Below are 12,597 nucleotides of genomic sequence, written 5' to 3' on the forward strand. Positions count from 1 at the left end.
TAAATTAAAGTCCAACGTGTGTATGTATTCTTATACTAAAAATTGTAGAGTCCAATGTCCGACTCTTATGACTTATGTTAACCTAAATTTATTTTGGATTATTCAACTTAACGAATTATTAAGAAGAGTATAATTTCCATGCACTAGTGAGCAATAATCTGAGAATTGAATTGGATTGGTTAGTCCAACTGAAAAATCAGCGAGTTCGGTCTATAAATAAATCAGAGAACCAGTCTTCAAAAAACCAGGTTAAAGAGTAAAAAATTAGTAAAAGTTTAATTCACAATGGATCAACGCGTCGTTGACTTGTTTCTTACAAAAGCAATTGAAGAATCAATTTAAAGTATTTTCTTAATGAGAAGAAAAAAAATTTGATAAGGTGGTTCTTACAAAAACTGAAAAATCAAAATTTTTCTTCTTCTCCAATTGATAGTGGCATGGAAATTACTTAGAGTTAGTATCACCACCATCCATCAACCATGTTGTTCTTGCTTCTTTTTTTTTTTTTTTTTTTGTCTTAAAAGGGATCCAGAGGGAGGGAGAGGGTGGGAGAGAGAACTAAATCATAATTAACATGTTAAAATTTTGTGTGATTTCATATACTAATTGTTTTTTTGAGAAATACTAAAACAATAGTTAATTGCCTATGAAAAAAATTCTACGTAGTTAATTGGATCATTCTCCGTCACTTTTCATGACTAATTTTTCCATTATTTTGATTAAAATGTGATATTTGCACATTCTGACAATGATATTTTTTAATTCAAAAAGGGAGATCTGACGATGATTTTAATTGAACGTTATAGGGCTTTTTATTATCATTGACGTGCAACATTTACATGATGAATCAAACAAGTTAAGTTATCGGTCACGTGACTTGATTCACTATTTTGCTAAAAAATTAATTTTTCGTTGAGATTTAAGTAAATTAACAGTGAAAATTAATATTCAGAAGAAAAAAAAATTAATTCATCAAATTCACTGTTAATTTGATTCACTATTGAATCATAAGAAAAAAATTGATGAATTCAAATATAAACAAACTCTTACTATTTTCACCATATATAATGATATCACCACATAAACATTATATTCAGAAAAAAAACACAAATATTATTTAACTATTGAAACTTTATTTTCAATAACTCTTCTTTAAATTTGTGACATCAAATTCTAATAAATAATATTTAATGTTTTTAAATATAATTAATGAAACTAAATTATATTAATTATTTTTTAACATTTTAATTAGTGTAAAAATTAATTAATTTTATTTATATTTTAAAATGGAAAACTTGTTATAATAGTTTATCCGTAAGAGTAAAAAATATGTATTTGAAGAAGATTTATAACAATTGACAATTTGACATAACATTATTTGTGACATGAGCTAAATTAAATAAAAAAAATTAAGAAAAATTACTAAAACTTAAAATATATTTAAATAATAAAAATACTAATAGAAAATGTATAAAAAATGAAAATACTAACTTTATTAATAAAAAATAGACTTAATTATTGTTTTAATTCTTGAATTTTTTAGAGGAGTATTTTTTTAGTTACTGAAATTTAAAAATAATTTGTTTAGTCTTTAAATTTTGATAAATTAATCTTTTTTATCTCTTGCCTAATAAATTAACACTAAGTGATTGTGATGATTTTTAACAATGATTTTAAAATAAAAATTCTAACGACTAAAGAATAAAAAAAATCAATTTATAATTGTTAAAAATCTCAAAAGTGTCAATTTATTATTTAAGAGACTAAAAATAACACTTCATCAAAATTCAAAAAAAATTATTTTTAAATTTAAAGACTAAAAAAATAAATACACGTATCAATATCAAGTTGAAATAATAATTAAATCTAAAAAAAGAACAAACCAGATAAGACATGCCCCCATTAAATTCAAGTCGCGCTTTCTTCCCTAGTCCCCATTTCTTCCCCTCTCTCTCACCCACCCTTTCTTCCTAAAAGACCTTATTCTCCTTCTTGCTTGCTTGCACACCCTTTCCTAGATATCAGCATTCTGTTCCTCTCTCTCTCTCTCTCTCTCTTCAGAGCAGAGCAACACTAGAGGCAGCCATGAGGACTAACTTGAAAATACAATGGCCGTGTTAAAAATGGCTCAGCATAACAATGCCAACATTAACAACATTGTGAGCCAACAACAGCAGCTAGTGAAGCCAATGTTCCATGACTTTCTTGGCATCAAGAACAAGAACCCCATTGACTCCAATGTCCTTTATGCCCCTAATCTCCACGTCACCTCCTCCTCCTCCTCCCTCTCTTCCACCACCGTGTCCCGCGGCGGTGCCACCTCCGACCTCGCTTCCGGTGAGTCAGTTCCACCCCCCATTTGCTTCAAAACACGATCTTTTCCTCTCCCCCGCACACCCCATTTGCTGCATTTTCGTGGCACGGGTTTGGATTTCTCATTGGAAGCCACACTCGTTTACTTGTGATTTTTGCTTCTTGTGTCAGTTTTCATCATTCACTTGTTTTGTGTTTGTTTTGTTCTCTATCCACACTTTCTGTCTTAAGGCCCTCTTTTTGGAAAAGAATAATCATTTTTGCAATAAGTATGAGAAGAAAATAAGAAGGTAAAATATATTTAGTTTTTCTCCTGAGTTATGATTAATTTTTTTTATGTATTATTAAAAATAACTTTTGGAGAAGATAAATGAGAGAATTTCTTCAAATTTACTTATAGATACACAAATTTTAACTTATGTTTACATTCTTGTTTTCTTCTATCATAAATTCTAAATGCTTCCAATAAGCTAAATGCATTTTGAGAAGTTTATCCAAACAAGGTGTTAGCGGAGTTTTAGTGAGGCCAGTTAGTTGGGTTCTGTTGGTCTTCCTTTTCTCAACAAAGTTGAGAGTTTGACTGTGAGGATTTGCTTCTTTTTTTTACTTATTTATGGAAAATTTCCTTCTCTCTTAACCATTCATTCAGTGTGTATTTAGTTGGTAGGAGTATTTTCTGGTAAGTTTTGTAAATTTTTACTTTCATTCTTTCTTTCTTTGTTTTTATATATATATATAATGGTTCGATTCTCTGCATGATAACTCTTATTTCTATAAACATCTTTTGATTTAAAAACGTGAGCAGGATAAATGAGTCTACACTAGGAGTTTCTATTGTTTAATCAAGTGCATTGGATAACAAAACAATGATGATATCAATTTTTAAGTGTTTTCAATTTTTTTTTATTTGTGAGTGTAATGCTTTTTGTTCTTAATCAATTTGATAGAAAGACAGGTTGGAAATCATCTTGAGGGAGTTCCATTCTATGGCGCAAGAAGCAATTTTTCTGGCATTGAGATAGGCAACAGGACTAGTGGGAAACAAGAGAAATAATTCTGATTCCACTTTTATTGGTTCCTCTAGAGATTCCTTCCAAATGGTCCCTGATTCCCTTCAAAATTCACATTTGATAAAGGTCCCCCACATAATTCTTCATCTTATTCCTTCATACAACCAAAATGGAAACATATTTTGCTTCTGCTTTCTGTTATTTGATACTTGAGTTTTGTTTTGATACAGATGCTCCGAAACGCAGCTGGAACGGATTGCCTTAGATGTCCTAATGACGATGAAGTGCTCCTTGGTATGCAGTCACTGAAGCCAGCTAGTGGTTTTCAGATATTGCAGCCTCCCACTGGCACTAAGAATGATGTCAATAAATGGGAACAATCTATTCTCATGAATGTTGGCCATTCCATGCAGTATCTACCTCATGGTGGTCAAATACTGCTTTTTATGGACCAAATAACTTCAAGCAAGATGAGGGATACCAATGCTGGTTCTTCATTTATCTCTCAGTTAGCTGCTGATGAAGGGTCTAGAACCGGAATCAAGGGCACTGGGATTTTGAGTTCCATAAGCACAATCAATGCAGTCACTGAGAAAACTTCATCTATTCTTGGTGGCATCAGACCAAAGCCTGTGACTAACATAGACCCAGAGTCTTCCACACCTTTGAAGTAAATTTTATTAGTATAGTTTCCCAATTGCCCTTTACGTTTTTACCTGGAAAATGGATTTTATGCATTTTGGTATTGACTGCAGTCGATGTGGGTCAGCATCTGCCAGCTGTCAGATCACTATTTTTTATGGAGGTCAAACTCATGTGTTTGATGATGTGGCCTAGTAAGGTCTGTTCTATATGTTAGTGAGGCTCTTCTGTTTATTGCATATAGTGAAATATGGACTGAAATTAGTTTTATTTATATTAATAAATAATGTAGGAATGAAAACTTTATTTCAGAATTTAGTCTCTGATTTAGAACCATGTCTTCTCCTGCTGCCTGTTCTCAATTTACAATTCTTGCTGGAAAAACTTTAGTGACCTATAGTATGCATGACAACTACTGGACCATACCATAGAAAATGATAAATATGGTTGCTTTCTCTGGGTATTTGAGACCCTGATCTCTCCCAACAACCAGATTCCTATTTCCAAAATACAAGCCACCCTCCTCTCTAGCTAATGATTTCTAATACAGAACTTCTTTCTAATAGATTTGCTATTACAGAACCAATTATTTTCTACCACATATACTCCTAATAGTTAGCTACCTCCAATCCATTAATGGAACTAACTTGGATTTTAGTTCCCATCAGGATCTGATAGATTGTATATTCTAAATTGTGGCTTGGTTTGACTTTCTACAGTTGTTACTCTTCAATATATCTGGAATAGACATGTGTTGTAAACAATGTGGACTGTATAAGTTCTCAAAATACTAATGAATGGAAATTTTGTTGTACACTACTCAGGAAAAGAATACAAATCAGTATTTTGAAGGATATATCTGGCATTCTGTATTTCATATAACAAAATTTTCCCAATTTCTTTTGTTTGTTTATATGTGGCAGTGGCATTGGCATTTTTACTGTTTCCTCATCTTGAACTTTTGAACTGGCAACTGTTCGGTGTAGTATTGTGCTTTTAAATTAAAAGTTAGCAATGGACACTTGAGTGACTTGACAATTGACATATATATCTACTTCTCAAAGATGGTGGTAGGTATATTGCATAATGATCTGCTCAAAGATGGATTCTCAACTTCAAATTACCTCTATATGTGGTGCATTTTGGGGAGCATTTTGTACGGAAATATGTTAGTGTACATTGAGTCTTGTCTGGTTTTACTTAATGGTGTTTATCAATTTTAGTATACTAGTTTGCACAATAGCTAGGTTTTAATATGATACTATGATGTCTTTGTAAGTATGCAAGTGCATATGGGTTGGCATAGCCTTCAATACCTCTATAACAAAACAGTTATTATGTATGTTGACTATGTTCAAGTAGCCAGTGTAGTCTCGTGTGGTGTCATAACTTCTGCATGCTCTCTATTAAGAAGTGTATTCAATGAAATTAGTTTTTATACAAAGTTGTAAAGCTAACTAACTAACTAATTTTGTGAAGCAACAATGTGGAAGATAACTGTACAGTGCCAACAGCTACAACAGGCACAACAATATGATTTGGTAAAGTGATTGCCTTATTGAACACTATTGACAAGCAACATGAGTGCTAGCACCTGAATCAACAAGCCAGCAATCACGAAGGAGATTAAAGGAGGAGGCAGACATAATCATACCATTAGAATCACCATGATTCTGATGGGGAACAGTGACATTTGAAGTTTGACCCTGTAGGAGACTCATCAACTGGTTGTACTGCTGTGCTGTAAGTTGAAATTGTGATGGAGAATCCTGGCTCATGGAACTCAAAGAGACTTGATTCACTGACCTAGAAGAAACTTGATTGGCTGAATTAGAAGAAGGCTTGTTCTTCTTGTAATTTGGTGGATAACCATTTTGTTTATAACATTGTGCTTTAGTGTGACCCTGAATTCCACAATGAGCACAAATAGGATGATCCTTTTGTCCACCTTTATTCTTGGAATCAAAACCATTTTTCACAGCAAAAACATGAGAAGTTTCATGTGAAGCAGATGTACCAATCTCTGTTTTTCTTCATGTACAACAAGAGAAAAAACTTGAGTAATAAGGGGAAAAGAATCCATAGAGAGGATTTGACCCCGAATAGAAGAATAAGCTTCATTAAGCCCCATTAGAAAATGCATAACATACTCCATCCGATCATAATCACACCAAGGTTGAATCCCATCACATGGGCACGAATGAGCAGGTTTGAGCTCCAAGAGTGATTCCCAAATTGAACGCAATTTTGCATAATAAGATAAAACAAACATAAAACCTTGTTGAAGTGAAACTAAATCACATTTCAGTTGAAAAATCAATGGACCATTGTGTTGCTCAAAACGCTCCTTTAGATCATTCCAAATAGCTTTTGTTGAAGAACAATGTAGAACACTAACATGCATCTCCTTTGAAAGGGAATTTAGAACCCAAGAAGAAACGATATTATCATTGTGATGTCAAAGCACATAGTTGATGTGACCAGGAGGAGGTTCAAGAATGGAACCATCCACGAAACCAAATTTCTTTTTGCCAAGGAAAGCCATCTTCATTGCCTTTTTCCATGAATTGTAGTTGTCACCAGATAAAGGATGAGAAACCAGCATCAAACTGGGATTATCAGAAGGATGAATCAGAAATGGATTGGAATCATTCATGATAGCCATGGGAGAATCCAAAAGAAAAACTTCAAAGAAGATGAAGAAGCTTCAAAGAGAAGCAAAAAAAAATCAGAGAATGCAGAAAATTACAACTGATACCATATTAATAAGTGTATTCATTGAAATTGGTTTGTACAAAGTACAGAAAATGAGTTTTTATACAAAGTTGTAAAGCTAACTAACTGACTAATTTTGTAACTACTTTTAACTAATTCTAACTGTCACTTCTAGCTGTTTGATAACTAAAACTAACTGTAATACTCTCTGATGTATGCAGGCAGATGTTATAATGGGTTTAGATGGGTCAAATGGCGGATCTTGGTCCACAACATTCTCAACCGAATCTTTTGTAAAGCTACACCATTATAATAACGCACGAAATGGAGAAAATGAAATAGTTATAGTGAGTAAAATGTATCACTCCCACAGGATCTTAATGGGAGATTTTCTATTACCAGTAGTTCTAGTCATGCCATTGGGCCAGGTGATCGACTAACTACTCCAACAGGTAATCCTAAGTTCCCTACCTTTAACCATCATATCATACTTCATGAAAATGGCGTTGACAAAAGTACAAAATCTTTGTCTTCAAAAGCATGAATACTGATCCCTTCCTATATGTCCTCCTTTCCTTGAACTAAAATTTTCTTATAGGTCTTGCATAACCCAGGTTGAACATGATTGTGGTTGTGACATGATTCCTTAAAGGAAAATGCTAAAGGCACTGGTTAATGATTTAAAAATAGATTTTTTTTATTGAAAAGTAAAGCATTTATCATATTGGAAATACACAAGTTATTTAACATTTACCATTTAAAGTATTTATTTAAAATTCCTCAGTAAACTAGTATCCTCCCCTAATTAGCATGACCCTTCATTAAAAATGTTTTTCTTCTTTGACATCAAAGTTTCATTTCTTTTGAATTGTTCAGTTTGTTATTAATTGCTAAACAACTAGTTGTAGGGGCACATCAGGGAAGTATTGTAGCTAAAGATACAAGAAATGTGATTCAACAAGACAATCCCAATTCTGAAGACAAAAGAGCACAATGATCGAGTTAGTCTAGAAGGGTTTATCTGTTTATTAGAATGCTTGAGAGCTTTCTTTCTCTGATTCTGATCTCTAATTTGTATAATCCTCTCCTCTCGTCTAATTTTTTGTTGATTTTTTAAACCTTTTTTAATATTTTGTCTATATATTCGTCTAATGGATATATAATATAATCCACATTATAATGAGGGGGTGTATTTTTTTAAAAATTACATATGAATATGTTGAGTGTGTAGATTCCCCTTCCCCCCGCCTAATTTTGTATCCCTTCCATAATATTAATTATTAATTTTTTGAATAAATTGTCCTTCCCTAGATCTTAAATCCGCCACTATGAAGGTCTTTCAACTTAGAAAATGTCTTATGTTGCAGTTCCCAAACACTTGTCAATATCTTTGTCAAAAAAAAAAAATCACTTGTCATTATGAAACCTCGTCGTGGTGTCATTGCATACTCCACTTAAACACATTCCTTGCTCCACTGTCTCACTTCGTGATTTCTATATTTTTTTAAGAAGAAATATACTTATTGCATTTCATTCATGATAGCATAAAAAAATAAAAAATAAATTGAGAATATGACAAAAAAATATGATTGCTAGCATGAAACCTAATGTCCTAGTAAGAGAAAGGACAATTTGATTGACTTGCCTCCTAATTAAATTCATCTAGAGTTTGAAATTGTTCTTAAAATAGACTTTCATTTTTCAACAATACAATGAAATTCAAGCCTGTAATGTTGTTTAGCTTCTACACAAAGAATAAAGAATACTAAATAAATAAAGATTAAAATTCCAACAATTGGGTGTACACACTACATTTCTTCATCGAATATGTGCATATTGGAGTGTTTCTTTGTGCTGTTCTACTTTTCCATTTTGTGGTCTAACAGGAGGTTCACAGTCACAGTAGGCCTTAGAAAGAGTAAGGAAGAGAGGAAACAAGATAATGAAAAAGGAGCAGTGTTCACTGCAAAACATCAAACTCGCATATTCACAATTCATTTTTCACAGCATAGCCAATTGCCTTTCAAGGGATCATTTTATTTTGACAAAAAAAGAGAGAAGAAAATAGCGGCATATGAATAAAAAGAGAACGTGTAATTCATGTGACAATGTCCGGTATTTATTTCTGGTTTTGAAGTAAATTTATTTGAGGCCAGTTCACAACCTTGTACAAGTCATATCCATAATGTTTGTTTTTCTCCTAACAGGAATAATTAATGACAATCATGTTGTTTGTACCAACTTTATTTGTTGCATATCCATCTAGTTTGTCTCACACGTTGTGCCATGTCATCTGGAGTATTATGATGGTTACTTTTACTATTTTTTTTTCGTTATATCTCCCTATCCCTACTAATCATAATAACCTTGCAAGTCACTTGATCTTCTAGTGGTCAATATGATATAATCGGTGGTTATATATACACACTTTTTTTTTTTAAACTATAGTGTAATTTTTTTTAATTAATTATCAAAATGGATAGATTTAAAAAAAATGAATAAGTCGTCTTTGAAAGAAGATTTAGATATATCGTGTTTCAATTTCACTATTCCATTTTTTTTAAATGATTGTAGCAGCTAAAAGTCAACACAAATTATTTTGCCATCTGCTATAAAATGAAAGGTTTATCTTCTGTTTTTTTTTTTTTTTTGCTTAGCAAAATAATTTGTGGTGTCTAAAAAAATAATTTGTGACAGCTTTTAACAACTACAATTTAAAAAAAACCTTGAAAAGAAAATCGTGTTTTAAAACATAATTTTAGTATAAATGAAATCGTCTTTCAAAATATAACTTATTCATTTGTAATTTCTCTTAAATTTATCCATTTATATAATTAATTGAAAAAATTACACTACTTTGGTAAAAAAGACACACACTGATTCGTGTATGTATTTGTTTAATTTCCAATTAGTTTTTGTCCAAACTTTTAGGTCTTTAATATGCCATATTGAAAGTTAACCGGTCAGAGTCTCCTAAAATATGTCAACAATGTTTAACCTATGGGCACATTAAGCATAAGAAAGTTGTCTCACTTAATGAATGCACTTTTAAAGAATTAATTTTGACAATTATTATATGAAAAGTAAATTTGTTTTGTGTAATTGATTGGTTTACCATTTAGTTTAGTCAGGTAATAATTTGGTTTGCTAAAGTCGTTCGAGAAATAATTCAGCCTTTTACTTCCACTAAACATTCTAAATCCTCGTTTCTCTTTTCTGATTCTATTTAAGGTATCTTTCCTTTAGCTGCATAACCTTTTGCCTTTTATTCATTTGATTGATTATTTGTCTACTGTGTAAGTGTTGGATTTCTTTCCACTTTAGATGTTTAATTTTTTTGTCCTTAGTTTGATGTTTGTACCCAAATATGAATAAACCAATGAAGTCTAATTATCTCTTATCGTCATTTAGAGCAGTTTCAATTACTGTTTTTAAAGTAACCTTTCGGACTACTGATAAACTCCATGTTGGTCTAAATTTTTATGGGATTTTCTGTATTATTTTTATGATTATGAGCATTTTTATTGATTATTTCAGTCTAATTCATGCTAAATTGATGCAAACACTGTGAACCTCTAAAGGAATGAAAAAAAAAAAAAAACACAAAAAGGATGAAAATGACTCTCGGTGTGTAAGCTCGATCCCGTGCTTACCCATGCACTGGACATGCATAATGGCCAACGCTTCAAACTTTAAGCAGGACCACGTGCTTATCCCTATGAGACAGAAGAGACACATTGCCTATAAATAGTTTAGGCTTTTAGCTTGTAAACACCATGGGGATTAATTCTAGTAAAGGTTTCTCGCCCTAATGTCTCGAACTTTTTTTTTTTTTACTATTTATGCTTTTCAATACTCATGGCTAGCTAAACTCTTATGCCTAGGGTTGTGATGTAGGATTTATTTGTGAATCCTATCTCTTCAATTGTAATCAAATTCTCAATTGTTTATCAATTATATCATTGCATTGTTCTTTAATGAATGTTGGACTTATTAATCCAATACCTTAGTGGTCATGAAATATAAATTTATCACAACTCAAAATCTTAGTGCTTGTTTGGGATGATTGTGTGTTTTTGGTTTTTTATTTTCAAATGTAATTTTTAAAACAAAATGTATTTGACAAAAATGAAGCTGAAATGGTTTTTAATTCAATTTCAAAACACTTTTACCTGCATTTTCAAAATCACTACCAATGGCATTGGCATCACTACCACCACCACCACTAACATCACTACCACCTGTTGGGAATTTTCAATAAACCATATACAATACCATAAGAGCGCCAAAACACATTACGTCAGATTATCAAGAGGTTTTAAGGAATACCTGGATCCATAGAGCTTGATTAACACGCAGCGGAATCTGACAGTGGTCACGAACAATTGGTTTAATGACCTTCCTCAACCAAATCACCTTCTTCCTTATGGGACCTTCGTTTTCTCTTCAGATGGGAAGAGGAGAAACTGATTGTTGATTTGGTATATTGAGGACCATAACCATGCCTTATGTTTTAAACCTATTAGGGTTCTCATTATCCCCTAATGGGTCAAACTGGTTTCCGCTCATTAAGCCCATATCAATTATCTGTTGACAGTCTAATGGGCTCACTTAAATAGATCACTTTATATTGAACCCATTTAAATGTAAATAACTAATATAAATGTTATAATATAATATGTAGCCCATATTAATTAATTAGGAATTATAAAATTCCTAACAATCTCCCACTTGGGCTTCATATTAACCTTAGACATTTATATCTCAAAATTCTTTAGGCGTGCAACCGTACGTTATTTACTTTTAGACTCTTTTTATACAATCTGGTTCATCTCATATAGCAACAGGAAACCACTGCATTTTTCATCATAATTTAGCTTGACTAAGTCACAATGATCACCATTGTTACTCATAATCGATGACATAGATCAAATATGGATAAGCGGCATGGAAATTACATACAATGTGATATTAATCATGTCTATTTCCAACTAGTCCAAACTTTATTCTTTATAGAGATCAATCCAAAATGCAATACAAATATTGCACACAAACAAACTTATAATAAAATGATAAACTTCAACTTTATTTCTACAGAAAATTCAAATAACAAATATGTTTGTAAACCATAAGATATAGAACATAAGTAAGACTCCCACTAAACTAAGGTACTGTCAGGAATTATTCTCATATGAGCAGTGTGCTCGTGAAAAAAAAAAACTTTAGTGTCATACCTTTAGTAAGTGGATAAGCTAGCATGGAATGAGTTCCCATATGTTCTATACAAATCTATATTTTCTGGATTCTTTATTTAACAACCAAATACTTTATGTCAACAAACTTTTATTTGGTTGAATCCTTAATAAGACTGCTAAGATATTGTCTCAATAAACACCGGATGGCTACTTAATGTTGGTGACAACAAGCAAGCCAGTTACAATAATTTAGCAATCATAAATTCTAGTATAATGTCTCATAGCAAAATATTAGCTCCACCAACATGGTCAAATGTGAATCCTTATGTGAAGTGATTGCTATTAAAACATTATGAAATTATCGAAGTCAGAATACCCAATGATCTCTAAACTTCTAGACTTTCGATATGAAAACAGGTAGTTTCTTGTTCTCTTCAATTAACGCATAATGCGTTTTACTACTTCTAGTGTTACATGCCAAGATTACTCATATATCACCTTAGGATTCCCACAAAATAATTTCAAACTCCAAATTTTACACATGCGGATTTGGGATTCACATAATATGAGTAATTTAAACCATAGTAGTAACAACAACAACAATTAAAGAAGCAAACAACAAACATGCAATGCATAAATAATCTTTATGGTAAATTTCAAGACCTAAACAAGATACCTAGTGCATCATTAATCCTCAATCTTTGGATTGAAAAAGACTAACT

The 12,597-nt window shown here is 31.9% G+C and overlaps 1 pseudogene; it reads left to right on the plus strand.

Moving 5' to 3' along the window:
• Positions 1–1,604: 1,604 nt before the first annotated feature.
• LOC102659896 (protein TIFY 8-like) lies at positions 1,605–5,991 on the plus strand (annotated as a pseudogene).
• Positions 5,992–12,597: the final 6,606 nt, after the last annotated feature.

This window comes from Glycine max, chromosome 17 (assembly GCF_000004515.6).
Source record: "Glycine max cultivar Williams 82 chromosome 17, Glycine_max_v4.0, whole genome shotgun sequence".
Taxonomy (NCBI): domain Eukaryota; kingdom Viridiplantae; phylum Streptophyta; class Magnoliopsida; order Fabales; family Fabaceae; genus Glycine; species Glycine max.